Here is a 17316-nt window from a genome sequence, read left to right on the forward strand (position 1 = left end):
TTGCTCTAAGTAAGATGGGAAGCCATTGTAGGGTTTTGAGGAATGGACCAATGCGATCTAATTTATGTTATTTTAAGACCTGTTGTGTTGAAAATAGACTTTAGAAAGGGAAGGAAGAAAACAAAGAGTCAAGTTAGGAAGCTCTTGCAACAATCCAGGTGAAAAAGTTTATGATTTCGAGCAGGGTGTTAGGAGGAGGAAGTGAGACGCATTGGGATTCTGAATATATTTTAAAGGTAGAACAAAGCAGTATTTGCATACAAATGGGACTGTGGATGTGAGAGAAGGTAACCAGGAATGACTCCAAGGTTTTGGGGATGAGCATCCGGGAGAAAGGATTTGCTATTTATCGAGATACAGCAGCCAGGTGTGGGGGTTGGGGGGCAGTGGGGACAGTAAGTCTTTTGAAGAATCAAGAGATTTGTTTATACATGTGATTGATGTTTGGGGCTTCCAAGTAAAGGAGTCTGGGGCAGATGCATACACACATGAGTCTGGAATTAAGGGGGAAGCTCTTGGCTAAAGTTATAAATGTGTCAGCAGCAGATAGATGAAATTTAAAGCCATGGAAATTAGCAAGATAGAAAAGAGAAAAGGTCTGAGAACTGATCCCTAAAGTACTCTAACATTTAGAGATGGGAGAAGATAAGAAGGAACCTTTGCAAGGAGGCTGAAAACTAGCTGGCACTGAGATAGTGGAAAACCAAGAGGTATCTGGAAGCTACTAAGCCAAATTTCAGGAAACTCTCTTTAATCATGTAGTCTCCCTGTGGATAATGGACTCTCCCCACAAAGGCCTAAGGGTGATGTTTACCAAAAAGTTAAGGAACTCAAATATATGCCTGTAAATTAAGAAAGAATAAAAATTTTCCAAAATAGTTGCAATACAATAGTGGGGTTATAAACAATATAATATTTAGTTTAATTATCTTAGCCAGGTGCAGTGGCTCACAGCTATAGTCCCAGCAATTTGGGAGGCCTAGCCAGGAGGATTACTTGATACCAGGAGTTCAAGACCAGCCTGGGCAACATAGCAAGACCCTGTCTCTACAAAAAATATTTAAAAATTAGCCAGGTATGGTGGCTTGCACCTGTAGTCCTAGCTACTCAGGAGGCTGAGGCAGGAGGATAGCTTGAGCCCAGGGATTCGAGCTTACAGTGAGCTATGATTGCACCACTGCACTCCAGCCTGGGTGACAGAGCAAGACCCTGTCTCTTAAAAAAGGAAAAAAAAAAAGTCAGATATTATATTTAATCATGTTTTCATGAAAAAGCTTTATAAAAAGAACTCACATTAATGTCTCGACTTCTTATTCTTTTCTATTGCTCATATTAGGTTCTTTTCGTAGCATTTTGATTTATTTGCAAAAAAGTTCAAGTGATATATTTTTTTCTAAAGAAAAGAAAAAATAACTGATTGCTACTGCCTTCATCTTGTAAATTTTATATTAAAAGATTAACTGTTTTGATTTAAGCAAGACGCATTATTGTAAAAGTCTAATATCCACGAGTTTTGAGTGGGGGGCTGAGCTATAAAACTTATAGTCAGTAAGTAGAATAGGAAATTCTTTCTAATTTAGCTCAAGTGGTTGTTTAAATTGCTTGAACTAAACATTATTGGTTTTAGTTGGTGTTTTAGGACTCCTTTAAAAAGCCTTTAGCTATTACAAGGTCTGTACCACTGCTCCTATTTGAAATGCAGCATAAATATGATTTCATAAATAAAATAATCATAAAAGCCACCAGAGATGTACCTTGATGAAGACAAATGGGCAAGATTTGTGCGTTATTCTTGAGTGTGGGCCAGCATGACAGGTTTTTTAAAATTCAAAGAACCGAATGCATCTTAAAAGTACGTAGGTAAGTCGTATTGTTTTTTTAGGTCAAACCTAACAGGCAATATTATTTGTCCAGCATTATTCAGTGAATTAGTGAGAAAATTAGGGTTAGAATCCATGTATCCTAAATTCCAGACCAGTTCTCTACACTCTGGAGCTATGCCTTAAAGGAAAGAAGTAGCCAAGTAGGAGATGCTAGTATGCTTGCAACTTGATTTAGGGTCCCTGGCCATTTTTCCTCTTTTGTATCAATATTCCTTTGGCATTTCCATGATATCATAAACTTTAAATTAATTCTATTGAATAGCAGATGCAAGTTATCATTATTCTCATTTTATATAGGTGATGAAATTGACAAATAGAGTTTAATTTACTTGTGTAAGATCACAAAGCTAGTAGATGGGACTGTACTCAGGCCTTCTGAAGCCTAACTTTTCTTTCTACACTTAGTCACATTAGGAGAAATAGTTAAATGATCTATCAAAATAACCTCAGCTGAAAAACAGAACAACAAAGACAATAAACTTTTGTGTTAAGAGAAGGGGGACAAGTTGATGGGAACTGTGATGGCTGAAAAAATAGTAACAGCCAACAGTGTTGCCATAGTAGCAAAACTGAGCAATTAGAGGCATTGATGCAAATTTCTCTGAACAAAAAATAATCAGATTCTATGAAAGAAGATAATCTTTGGTCAGTCCTTACATAGTTTCAAAATACCGACTGCCTAAGTGCAAGGATGAGTGGATTTTAATTAACATCAATTTCTAGATGAAGATGTGGGAATTTTCGTTAACTGGGAACAGAGTGTGATCCAATATTATGACACAGCTGCCAAAAAAGCAAATGCAATCTTAGGCTGCAGTGATAGACGGATGTTTGGACTAAACTTCACCGATTATATGAAAGTTGGAGCACTATGTTCACATGTTGTCACCACATTTTAAGGACACTAAAAAAACTAACATTCACACAGAGGAGGATGACCAGAAAGGAAGTCTGGAAGCCATGTCCTCAGAGGAATTTTTGAGAAATTAGCATATTAATTTGAAAATGAGGAGAATGAATGGTTCTTTAAATTTATCCATTCACTCAAGAAAAATGTGTTGAGTTTACTACAGGTAGGACGTTTTAGGTGATTGTAAAGACTTTGGCCTGTACTTGAATAATTTAGAAGCCATAGAGAGGATTTAGGTAGAGGAGGAATTGTGTCTCACATACTTTCAAGGCAAAGAATGGACAACAAAAGGACATGAGTGAACTTTCTGGGTTGATGAAAATTTTCTTTTCCTTATCGTGATTGGGGTAGGGGTTATATAAGCTACACTTTTGTCAAAAATCACCTAACAGTACACTTCAATGGTGTATTTTATTATATGTAAATTACATCCTAATAAAGTTTATTTAAACTGTAAAAACCCAAACTATATAGTATATGTGATTCTGATCATAGAACTAATTCCCAATTTATACTACTCCCCAGAAGCATATAACCATATCTTTTCTTTTTTACACTGATAACACTGGAGAGGATAAATCCTTACAAAAATTTTCTTCCATCTGCTATGCAAAAAGGGGTATCTAATTAACTTGCATTGCCTGGATATTAGTGAATTATCTGAAGTACTAACTTTTAAAGGGGCAAATGAAGGAAGATACATAAGACTAACCAGGAACAATGAGAGAGGTAAGAAGAAAACCTGTTTTCACAGGAGTAAAGGGAATAACCTTTCCAACTTCTCTTGGGTCTCGGTCTCTCTCTCTCTCTCTCTCTCTCTCTCTCTCTCTCATATTACAGAGCTGGGATTTGATTTAGTAAGCAGTCCATTATAATTGTTTGTTGTTGTTGTTTGTTTGGTTTTGATCCTATGAACACCATCCTAGAGATCTGCTTCAAGAAAATTAGCCACACAGCAGAGAGAAGGATGAATTGGAAAGAGACCCTAGCAGTAAGGACTTAGCTGACCTACTTATAATAGAGTAGGAAGAGGTCAAATGAACTAAAGTGGCAGAAGTAATGGAAAGGAGAGAAATGATGTTGATGCAAGAACTATTAAAGGACTTAGCAGTTGACCTGTAAATGATCATGATGGTCAGAAGAAAAAAGAAATGAAAAAATAGCTCCTAAAGTTTTAACGAAGGGAGTGGAGAGAGACAGTACTGTGCAATAGTCAAGGTACTCCAAAATTGAGCTGAAATCTCCATTCCTAGACCTATATTCCATCATTTTCTTATATCCACTCAGACTGTACAGTGTATTGATTGAAAGCTGTTATTATTATCTCTGTATTTACAAAGGCAGCACAGACAGCCAAGTATTTCTAAATAACTGCATGCAATAAGCAACTTCTGGCACTTCATCAAATATTGAGAAAGACTTCTATTCATATGCCACAGCTGTTTCTGTGGTCTGGTTTTCTTGCAAAGTACATGTTTCCTTTGGGTCTACCACCATAAAAATGGTGTATGCCTTCTCTTGTGTTATTCAGAGACATATTTAGCTAGTCCATTCTCCAAGCAAAGATTTATGGAAAATAGCTCTTTTGTACTTAAACAAGTCTTTATTTCACGTAGTCTGTTTCAGAGACCTTGGTTATTCTTTCACAATCATGTCTTTTTCAGATTTATTGAGGTATGATTGACAGGTAAAAATTGTATATATTTAAGATGTACAACTTGATGTTTTGCTATATATATATATATATATATATATATATATACACACATTGTGAAATGTTCACTACAATCAAGCAAATTAACATATCCATCACCTCACATAGTTACCATTTTCTTTCCTTTGTTTTTTTCTTGTGGGTTGAGAACATTTAAGATCTAGCTTCTTAGCAAATTTCAGTTATACAATACATTACCGATAACTACAGTCACATTGCTATACATTAGATCTCCATAACTTATTCATTTTGCATAACTGAAACTTCGTACCCTTTGACCAATATCTCCCCATTTCTCCCACTCTCCAACCCCTGGTAATGATCATTCTACTCTCTGCTTCAGTGAATCCAACTTTTTAAGATTTCACATGTGAGATCATGCAGTATTTGTCTTTCTGTATCTGGCTTGTTTCACTTAGCATAAAGTCTTCCAGGTTCATCCACATTGTCTAAAATGGCAGAATTTCCTTCTTTTTAAAGGTTGAATGGAATATTAAAGGTTTAAAGATTTAAATGTTACAATGGAATATATACCACATTTTCTTCATCCATTCATCCATTAATGGACATTTAGGTTGTCTCCATATCTTAGCTATTGTGAATATAATGCTGCAGTGTATATGGGAATACAGGTATCTCTTTGAGTTACTGATTTCATTTCCTTTGGATATATACCCAGAAGTGAAATTGCTGGATCATATAAGAGTTCTATTTTTAATTGTTTGAGGCACCTCCATACTGTTTTCCATAATGGCTGTACCCATTTACATTCCCACTGACAGCGTACGAGGTTTCCCTTTTCTCCACATTCTTGTCAACACTTATCTTTGGTCTTTTTGATGATAGCCATTCTAACAGATGTGAAGTGGTATCTCATTATGATTTTGATTTGCCTTTCCTTGATGATGAGCAATGTTGAGCATTTTTTCATATATATGTTTGCCTTTAGTATATCTCCTTTTGAAAAATGTCTTTTCAAGTCCTTTGCCCATTTTTAAATTGGGTTATTTAGTTTTTTTGCTATTGAATTATTTGAGTTGCTTATATATTTTACGTATTAGCCTGTTATCAGATTTATGTTTTGCAAATATTTTCTCCCATTCCCTAGGTTGTCTTTTCACTCTGTTGATTATTTTCTTTGCTATGCAGAAGCTTTTTAGTTTGATGGAATTTTGTTTATTTTTGCTTTTGTTGCCTGTGCTTTTGGTGTCATATCCAAAAAATAATTGCCCAGACCGAGAAGATTTTCCCTTTTGTTTTCTTCTAGTAATTGTATGGCTTCATGTCTTATGTTTAAGTCTTTAATCAATTTTGAGTTGATTTTTTAATATGGTGTGATATAAGTGTCCAGTTTCATTCTTCTGCATATGAATATTCGGTTTTCTCAACACGTGTTGAAGAGAGAATCATTTTTTATTTATCTTAAATGACACAATCTTTGTTAAATTCAACAAATATTTGAGTGCTAACTTTGTGAAATATACTATGATGGGCCTACAGAAAATTAAAATATGAGTAGGGCAAAGCTCTTTAAAAATCTTATAATCTTGTAAAATATTAATAAATTCTGAAAATCTGTAATTTAAAATGAAAATATTTTCATTGCTACAAGAGACATACAAAATGCTATAGTGGCTTAAAGAAGGGACAAATCATATGCAATGTATGAATCAAGGCTTTTTGACAAGGGTGGTTTTTAAGAGGGTCCTGGAAGGATGCGTAGGATTTTGGCAGGCAGAGAAGGTTCAAGAAAGCCATCTGGGCTGGGCACAGTGGCTCACGCCTGTAATCCTAACACTCTGGGAGGCCGAGGCAGGAGAATTGCTTGAGCTCAGGAGTTCAAGACCAACCTGCGCAAGAGTGAGACCCTGTGTGTACTAAAATTAGAAAAATTAGCCAAATTTCGAGTGTCGTGGCATGCACCTATAGTCCCAATTACTCGGGAGGCTGAGGTAGAAGGATCACTTGAGCCCAGGAGATTGAGGTTGCTATGAGCTATGATGAGGCCGCTGCACTTTCCCCAGGGGCTATGCAACAAAGCGAGACTCTGTCTCCAAGAAAGGAAAAAAAAGCGTTCTGGGCAGAAGGAATATCAAGGATAAAGAGTTCAGAAAGTGTTTGAGATTTTCAGAAAGGAACCAGTGTACCATTTTAACTACTGCATAGTCTCCATAAAGCAGTAAGTTAGTGATGTAGGTTAGACCCATGTCAGTAGAAAGCCTGGAGTGGCAAGCTGAGGGGTTTGGACTTATTCATATGTTCAAAGCAAGGAGCCTGTTAGGTAGTAATAACAAATGTATGATTGGCACTACAATTGAGGAGGATTAACCTGCAAGGATAGTAGAAGGGAGAAGAAAACAGAAAATAAGGAGGAAAACTAGGAGTCTAATTTGATATTAGATAAAAAATAATACATTGGCAGGAGGCAGTCATAAAGAGGAAGATGAATAGAAGCAGCAGCATTTTAAAAAGTTTTCACAGGGCTTAGCAATGTATTAAAGTTAAAAGAGGAGAGGGAAGAAAGCAAGCATTAATTGAGCACCTATGTGATACAGGCACTAGGCTCAACTATCATGTTGAGGGCAAGTTAAGAGGGGCAGCAAAGACATCTCTAACATTTCCAGGTTAGGGAAAGGGGAGAATTCTCGTTCCATTAACAGAAATGGGGAAGTTGGAAGACAGTTTCATTTGGATGTGTTGAGTTAGGTGTTCTGGGGGAACATTTAGGTGGTGCTCTATGCAAGAAATCGAAAATAAAACAAGGGAGTCTAGGAGCAGTGTCCAGGGAGGTGAGTAGATCTATAAATCATCTAGGTAGTAGTGATTAAAAGCTGAAGATAAGATCACCATAAGAGATCTTGTAGAGAGAGAAGAAGGGCTGTGTGCAGAATGATAATAAGATTGATAATCCCCCTCGTCTTCACTGCAAACACAACTGAGTGATTAGTATGTGCCAAGCATCATACCAAACAATTTTAATGCATTAATTATTAAAATAAAAGTCTTTGAAAGTTATAATTATGACTAACTTATTAATACACAATGTAAACAATTAATTTTTCAGAAATAAAATCCCAAATGATTTCAAGATGAGAAGTAATGAGGAGATGGCCAGAGAAGAGATATGAAAAGAATGCTAAAGTTTAATATCTCCTTCAGAGAATGTTGATTCACTTCAGTCATTGATTATTAAAATAGAAATTCAATATGTATTGAAAATGTTTGAAGGAATACAGTATGTCTTTTAACCACCGGAAGGAAAAAAATGGAATAAAAGAAACAGCGACTATGAAGATACCACAGTTACGGAGCTTTATGGTCTAACAACATAGTTGCAAAACCCATATTTTTAAACTATTAGGAATATAGAGACCCTTACAAATCCATAATCATGGTGGAAGCTATTAACAAGCTCTCTTATAAACTTACATATCAAGTAAATAAAAATAAACAAGGGTTTAAATAACATAATGTAAGAACATGAACATATATTCACACATACATGATTATGGATAAATTTTTCATCTATAATGTTATTTCAAATTTGTTTTCAAATTTCTATGGGACATTATCAAATAAGTGGATTTTGGATCAGAGAACAAAGATGATTTCAACAAAGTCCACAAAGTGACATTTTCTAATCATATAATAAAAAGAACACAACAAGAGGATAGGCAAAATTTTACAATCACTCTTGATTAAAGAGGGAATTTAAACTGAAATTACAGGAAATGCTCTGCAAATGGGTCCACAGATTCAATGCAATCCTTGTCAAAATCTCAGCAGTGTTTTTGCTAAAATTGACAAGATGATCCTAAAGTTTATAGGGAAATGCAAGGGACTCAGAACAAAAATACAGAACAAATTGGAGGACTCACACTTGCCAGTTTCAAAGTTCACTACAAAGCTACAACAATCAAGACTGTTGTACTGGCATAAGGATAGACACATAGGCCAATGGAGTAGAATTGAGAGTCCAGAAATAAACTCAAACATTTATGGCCAATTAATTTTCGACAGGGTGCCAAGATTATTCAATGGGGAAAAAAATTATCTCCTCAACAAATAGAGCTAGAACAACTGGATATCCACATGCAGGAGAATGAAATTGGACCTCTATCTCACAATGTAGACTAAAAAATGGATAAAAGACCTAAATGTAAGAGCTGTGGCTGTAAAAATCTTATAAGAAACCATGGTGAAATCTTCACAACCTCATTAGACAATGTATTCTTGCACATTACATCAAAAGCACAAACAAGAGAAAAAATAGATTGGACTCAATCAAAAATAAAGCTTTTCATCTTTAATGGATACTGTCAAGAAAGTGAAAAGACAACCCACAGAATGGAAGAAAATATTTGCAAGTTATATATCTAATAAGGATATATACACACATATACATACACATATATATGTACACATTGTTTATAGATACACATATGCATATACATACACACACACATTGCTTGTGGAAATGGAAAATGGTAGAGTCATTATGGAAAACCATTTGGCAGGTCTTCATAAAATTAAACATAGGATACCACTGCAATCAATCAAAATCCTAACATTTCTTGAGATGGGAATGGTGGTGCGTGCTTGTAATCTCGGCTACTACAGAAGTTGAGACAGGAGAATCACTTGAAACCAGGAGTTTGAATCTAGCCTGGGCAACATAGCAAGACTCCATCTCAAAAAAACCCAAATCCTAACATTTCTCTATAGAACTCAATAAGTTAATTTTTAATATCCTTCTAACTATTGATAAAAGCTGGGTTGGAGGAGGAGGCTTATGTGTATGGCAGCCTGAAACCTAGAACTAGGTATGCTTGCCCCCCAGTATAGGCACATCAGGAAAACCAAGGCCTCCTTACAACAGACCTGATGGTATAAAATGCCAATGTCATTTCTGGAGCAGACCAACATGCCTATTTCCTGTGAAGAGAAGAAGCATGGACTATGTATGCCTGTTTCTTACTCTAAATTCACTGAGCAGAGAAGTCACTCTACCTTCCCTAGGGAAGTCTAAGACCAGAAACTATACAAAGAGGCTGAAGGATGTTTAGGAAAAATTTTTCTCATAAAAACCAGAGGAGTTTGGAGGATCTAAGTTTGTAAGGGCCAGTTTGTAACCTTTGGCAGGTGTGCCAGCCACCACAAGTTGTCTTTGTTTATTTTCATTCTCCCTCTTTTTTGTAACAGAATTATAATTTTAGGGTACCAATGTGCCCTGCTTATAAAATCCCTGCTACCAGGATGGCTATGTGATACAGTTCTTACCAGTGATTCCCAGAAAGTTTTGCTCTCTTTATTTGGATACCATCCCTTCCTCCTTTGTTTCTCCCTTCTTTTTCCTGCCTATAACACAGTGATGTCTGAAGCTGAAGCATCCATCTTGTCACCAAAAGAATGAGAGCTACATGCCAAGGATGGTGAAACAATAATATAAAAGTACCTTGAAGACATTCTCGAGCAGTTACGTCTGCCCTGCTGTGTCTTTTCTATGGGTCATGCTATTAATCTACACACAAAGAAACAATATTTTTGCTATTTAATGTTTTCAGCTTACATTTGCCTTATAGATCTGCCTGGTTTGTATTTGCAAATGATTTTATTTTCATCATTTTTGTAATCCTTTATTGTAGATGTATTTAAGAAAAATAGCCGGATTTTATTTTCCATTCCAATCTGAGTCTTTGACTTTTTTACTAAGCGAATTAAGCTATTTACATTTACAATCATAATGCCTGCATTTATGTAGTATATAGCTGCAAGATGTAAACATTTATCTTGAATTCACTTAGGCAGAATGGAAAGTCATTTGCTCCTGTGAGTGCAGCTAGAGACCCACTGAGCCGGAGACTTAATATTATAGCTCCAGGATTCTCCTCCTCTGCCTCCCTTCTTTGTTTCTCTCTCACTAGTTTTCTCCACACACACCCCTCCACACATCTCTCAGCTATTTATCTCCAAAGAGAAAAAAACTCTTCCCTGCAGATCCTGTTGAACAAACCCTGAAGAAGGTGCATGATGTTCGCAGCTTGTGCCCGGTGTCTGTGTGCCTATGTACTATACAAGTTCACAGGGCTGGCTGGTGAGTGGGTGAGAATAAGGTTCTGTGATTGACCAGCTTAAGTCAGAGGCCCACTTCTAGATAATTTAGACCAGAGAAGTAAGATCGTCTAAAACCCATGTTATCACCACTTGGAGTCTATGGCTAGAGTGGGCATGGGGGAATGGGGTGCTTTTCCCAGAAAAATTCAGGGGTGCTGGGCATAAAAAACAACAAATGATCATTTTAATTGTTATAGAAATAAAATGTCTTATTTTATACTGAGTTTTAATCCCTTTCCTCATCTTAAATATGGACTATTAATTTGCTCTTTTTCTCTACAATAATTAAGAAGGAAGGCATCCCGTTTCAATTAAATCTTTCTTAGATATTTGCCACCTAATTTGTCATCTAATCAAGAGCAATGTAAGAACTTTATTCCCCTTAATGAAAGATGTGACACATAGGGCTTTGGCTTCCTTTGGCGAAGTTTCTCCTTTGTCTCCTGGATTTTGGTTTTGTTTTTCTTTTTCATTTAAAATGTAGTCATAAACTGCATCATTTTCTTTTTATTAAACAGGGTAAATTATCTGTTTCAAGTAACTTTATTTCAAATTTATAGACTATTTTTATAAATTCAGTTTATATATTTAACTTATCTTATTGATCACCCTGATTCCCTTCAGCCACCACTTTTTTTTCTTGAATCTAAATTTTGATTAATATCTTGGAGTTCTGAAGCGGGCCGTCGGGATTTTTTTTTAAGAGACGGGGTCTCACTCTGTCACCCAGGCTTGAGTGCAGAGGCATAATGATAGCTCACTGTAGCCTGGAGCTCCTGGGCTCAAGTAATCTTCCTGCCTCAGCTTCCTGAGTAGGTGGGACTACAGGTGGATGCCTGCACAGCTCGCTAATATTTTTATTTTTTTGTAGAGATGAGGTCTCAGTCTTGCTCAGGCTGGTCTCAAACTCCTGGCCTTAAGCGATCCTCCCGCCTCGGCCTCCCAGAAGGCTGGGATTACATGCGTCAGCCACTGTGCTTAGCCAGGATATTTATTTGGGATGACAATCTGGTTTCTGAGTCCTTGGATACCTGAAAATGTCATCCTATTGCTTCCCTACTTGATAATAAATGACCTAAGTAACTACAGTAAGTGGAAACTCAATGACTTTAGTTACTGAGTCATGGTCACTGTGGCAATGAGTAATGTTCAACAAGCAAGATTGTCATATTTCAATCCTATTTCACAGGTAGGTAAGAAGGATTGTTTTTGTTTTTGTTTTTGTTTTTTTTTAAATACATAAAGGATAGATTTATTACATTAGTCAAGTCTTTTTTTTAATTTCAGAATATTATGGGGACACAAACATTTTGGTTACATGAATTGCTTTTGTACAGTTTGAGTCACAGTTAAAAGTGTGTCCATCACCCATATAATGTGCATTGTACCCATTTTAGGTGTAAATTTATCCATCTCCTGCTCCCTCCTCCCACCTGCTTGATTTCTGCTGAATTTTTCTACCATATGTATACATGAGTGTTGATCTATAAGTTTCAATTTAGTAGTGAGTACCTACAGTTTTGTTCTTCCATTCTTGTGATAGTTCACTTAAAATGATGGTCTCCAGTTCCATACAGGTTGTTACAAAAGGTATTAGTTTACCATTTTTTAATGGCTGAGTAATACTCCATGGTATACGTATACCACACATTTTATTGATCCACTCATGTATTGATGGGCACTTGGGTTGTTTCCACATCTTTGTGATTGTGAATTGTGTTGATATAAATGTCTGAGTGCAAGTGCCTTTTTTATAAAATGTCTTTTTTTCCTTTGGGTAAATACCCAGTAGTGGGATTGCTGGATCAAATGGTAGTTCTACTTTTAGTTCTTTGAGGTATCTCCATACTAGTTTTCATAGATGCTGTACTAGTTTGCAGTCCCACCAGCAGTGTATAAGTGTTCCTTTTCCTCTGCATCCATGCCAGCATCTGTTGTTTTGGGACTTTTTGATAAAAGCCATTCTCATTGGAGTTAGGTGATATCTCATTGTGGTTTTGATTTGCATTTCCCTGATGATTAGAGACATTGAGCATTTTTTCATATGTTTATTGGCTGTTAGTCTATCTTCTTTGAAAAGCTTCTGTTCATGTCTTTTGCTCACTTTTTAATGGGGTTGTTTGATGTTTTCTTTCTGATTCGCTTGAGTTCTTTGTAGATTCTGGTTATTAGCCCTTTATCAAATATATAGCATGCAAATATTTTCTCCCATTCTGTAGGTTGTCTATTTGCTTTACTGATTGTTTCCTTGGCTGTGCAGAAGCTTTCTAATTTAATCAGATTCCATTTATTTATTTTTGTTGTTGCTGTGATTGCCTTTGGAGTCTTCTTCATAAATTCTTTGCTTAGGGTGATATGGATTATTTTGTTTCTTAATGGAATCTGACTATATTTTTTACTGTACTTTATGTTCATAGAAGATTTTCTTCATTTAATGTATCTTTCTGGTTAATTTGGAGGGAATTTGGAAGAGAATTTTCACTGTGTTCTTTACCACCATTATAGGCAAAAGTTAGATTAGTTCTGTGATTCGACAGTTGGGTGTGGTAGCTTCAGAGTATGAGAAAAAAGATAGATATTTGAGATTTCCTGTGTTTGAGATCTGGCAAACGGGCTATGCCACAAGGTCATGTACTACTCAGAGTCCAGTGTAGTGTTCACACAAGTGATCCACTAGCAAGGCCTGCAATAGATTTATACTGGGTAGGAAGGTAAATGAGTTGCAATAGGTAGATATTTTGAAAGAGCAGGGAAAAGTAAAGAATTGGAATTTATTATTTGTACAAGTAGTAGTTTCAGTAAGAGTGAAAGAACAGAATAATTAGAATATCAGGATGCCTTGATCAAAGAGGGAAATGTCAGAATTGGAACCCTCATTGCATTTCAGTTGCCCATATCCCTCAATTTGATGTTTTAGCTTTATTCTACATTTAAATTTCATTTGAACTCTTCAGTCAATATCATTTTGATGTCATTAGTCCATTATTGTATCATCTATTGTATTATTTTTCATTATCATTTTATCTCTGACTCACATCAATGTTATATGGCACACTTTCCATAAGATTCCCAGATTCCTAAGCAGCCTTTCCAGTCTTCTTTATGGAAATCTACCCTAATTAAAAGGAAGGGATAGGATACCCATTTTCCCCTTTAAGAATAATGCCACCTCTGTTCTAACTATCAGCTCTGGTTTTTTGAATATCCATTCTTAATGTAACCAATATGCCAAAACATTTGTAATTATGCATATGCAGTGAGAACAATGTGCATGTCTGTTCTGAATTGGAGAAGAATTAAAAGACAGACTAATGTTCACTCTGACTTGGTAAACACATACTTGCTATTATGCATGCCACAGAGCATTTAGACTCTAATGAAAAAGCTTTTTATGATTCCCTGATTACATAATTGAGCTTTATAATTTATGTTCTACTACATCCTCTGCAAAAGGTTTTATGGACTGCTTAATTGTGGTTATGACATAGTCCAGACTAAACTCTGGTGTTTCCATTCCAAGTTGTGTTCTTTATACTATTCCACATTGCATCTTTGTATCTTATGTGTCCTTCTGCAGTGTAAATTTTTTTAGGGCAGGGATTCAGTAAATATTTGTGTATTGTGTACTTTGTCTGACTGCATGTGTTAAAAAGAGTTTGTATTATAGAAAAAGGTTGTGACATGAGGAATTAATTCCATCGCTAAAATGGAATTCTGTTCTTTTATATTTAAGCATATTTATATTTTATGTTAAATGTGGCACCAATACTGAAACCAACTAGAAATAAAGGAGGAAAAAAATCTAACCTGGAATTACACTTATGGCCTGAAACATTCAATCAGAAAAATACAAATATACCAGCAAATCAAATCCTCCTCCAATAGACTGTATATGTAGTCATTAAACTAATCTCTCTTTTCAATTTCGCCTCAATTTGAGCCTTATACAAGCACATTCACACATAATTGCAAAATTGAGAACATTCTGTAAGTATGGTTTTATATCTGATTCTCATTTAAACATTGTGTGATGAGCATTCCCCAGGCTAGTCAAAATAGTTGTGCAGTTAGTCATTCATAATTGCATAATATTCCATCTTTCTTCTGTTGTTGAATATGGACCTTATTTCTAATGCTTTTGCTATTGCAAATTATGCTGCAAAGAACATCCTTTCACATAAGTCTGTGTCTGCATCTTTGATTATTTCCCTAGGATAAATCCCTACATCTGCCAGGATTTCAGTGTGAAACTAATAGCATATTCAAAGTGTTTAATTTAAGAGACTTTAATGAAGGAACTGATTACAAGAGCTGTGGGCAGGGTTAAAGGCATCCACAAGGAATGGTGGAACAGTTAGGGATTGTTAAAGAAGCCCTTACCACACTGGGATACTACACTGCTAGAAAGGGGATACTACACTGCTATTGGAACACAGAGAGAGCCTCAGTTGAGGAGTAGGGACTATATGGATGTGTATACACACATCACATTTTCTTTATCCAGTCATCCACTGATAGATACTTAGGTTGATTCCGTAACTTAGCTATTGTGAATAGTGCTGTGATAAATGTGATAAACATATGAGTGCAGGTGTCTTTTTTATATAACGATTTCTTTTCCTTTGGGTAGATACCCAGTAGTGGGATTGTTGGATCAAATGGTAGGTCTATTTTTAATTCTTTGAGAAATCTCCATACTCTTTTCCATAGAGGTTGTACTAATTTACACTCCCACCAGCAGTGTATAAATGCTCCCTTTTCTCTGCATCCATGTCAACATCTGTTGTTTTTTCACTTTTTAATAATGGCCAATTCTGACTGGTGTAGGGTGGTATCTCATTGTGGTTTTAATTTGCATTTTTCTGATGATAGTGATGTTGAGCTGTTTTTTATATTAAACATATACTTATTGCCATTTGCATTATTCCTGGGTATTATCTCTGTCCTTTGACCACTTTGCCATTGGGGTGCTATTGTTTTTTAATTTTGAAGAGCCCTTTATCAATAATAAGATTATTTCTTCTGTGTCATATTTATGGTAGGCATTTTTCTCAGTTTTTCACTTGTCTTTTATTTTGTATATATGGAAATTATATCTAGGCAAATTTATTAATCTTATTCTTTGTGATGTATTCTTTGGCCTGCTCAGCCTATCCCCTTTAAAAACTATTTCTTTGGACTATGACAATGAATTGATAGATAGCTTGCCACCTGTAACAATTTCCTACTGCTGTCATAACAAACTGCTACACAATTGATGTCTTAAAACAACACGAATTTATTATCTTGTAGTTCTGGAGATCAGAAGTCCAAAATGAGTCTCACTGGGTTAAAATTAAAGTGTAGGCAGGGCTGCTTTTCCTCTGGAAGCTCTGGAGGAGAAGAACCTGTTTCCTTGCCTTTCCCAGCTTCCAGAGGCTGCCCGCAATCCTTGGCTTGTGGCCCTTTCCTTTGTCTTTAACGTGCATCACCCCAATCTCTACTTCTATTGTCACATCCCCTTCTCTCTGATTCTCCTAGTGCCCTTTTTTTTCAGTTGTAAGTGCCCTTGTGATAACTTTGGGCCCACTAGGATAATCTCATCATCAATATCCTTAGCTTACTCACATCTGCAAAGGCCCTTTTGCCATATAAAGTAACATATCCACAGATTCCAGAGACGAGCCTGTGGACATATTTAGGGGCTGTTATTCTGCCTTCTGCAGGTCCCACCACCCCATCCTGCCTCCTGCCCACGTGGCCCATTGTAGAAACCCACACAGGAGCACTGGCCTGACTCTCCATGAGGTGGTATTTTCTAGGCACTCTTTCCAGGTTGACATTATCTTGCATTCAAGACCCTGTTATCATCCCCTTTCTTTTAAAAACCACCCACAGAATCTTAGACTATCCTTGTTGATTATGATCATTTTCTTCATAGCCTAAAGAGCAGATTCTTTTACCAAATTCCCCATCTTAATAGCCTGTTTTACTTTAGACTTGCCATTTGGCTAAATCCTGTGAACTATTTTGAATGTCTATAGCTAATTTATCTGTGAAGCTAAATATCTTCCAAATATCACACTATCTTGTCTGCTTCCAATAAATTCCAATTTGTATCACACTTAAAACATAAAACCTCATTTTTAGAGGAGTCCATCATATTCCAAAATTCAAGATTTAAGAAGTAAATCTGTATTCATGGAAATGAATATTTGCTCTTTCACTCACCAACACTGTGCTTAGTGTTGGGGATATAAAGAAAAATAGGACATCATCTTTGTCTTCATGGTCAAGAGGAAAACATAATCCTAATCATCTTTTCCATATTTTTTAAATCAAAATTAAAATCAAAAGTTCACGTATTTGTCTTCTTTCTTGACATACAAGTTCACTGAGAACTTGGATTTCACATGTTATATGTTTGTTTCTATGTGTATGTTTATATATGGACTATATGTTCTGAAAAGAGAACATGATACAGTAGGTAAGACATGGGTTCAAATCTTGACTCTACCACCAATTTGCTCCGAGACCTTCCATGAGCAATTTAACTTCAATTAGCCCACCTCATTAGGACTTCGTAAGAATTAGATGAAACAACATATGTCTGAATGCTCCTCACAATTCATGTGTTGAAACTTAATCACCAGTGTGACAGCATGAAGAGGTGGGGCCTTAGGGAGGTGATTAGGTCCTGATGGCTCTGCCTCCGC

Source organism: Lemur catta, chromosome 6, assembly GCF_020740605.2.
Source record: "Lemur catta isolate mLemCat1 chromosome 6, mLemCat1.pri, whole genome shotgun sequence".
NCBI lineage: Eukaryota > Metazoa > Chordata > Mammalia > Primates > Lemuridae > Lemur > Lemur catta.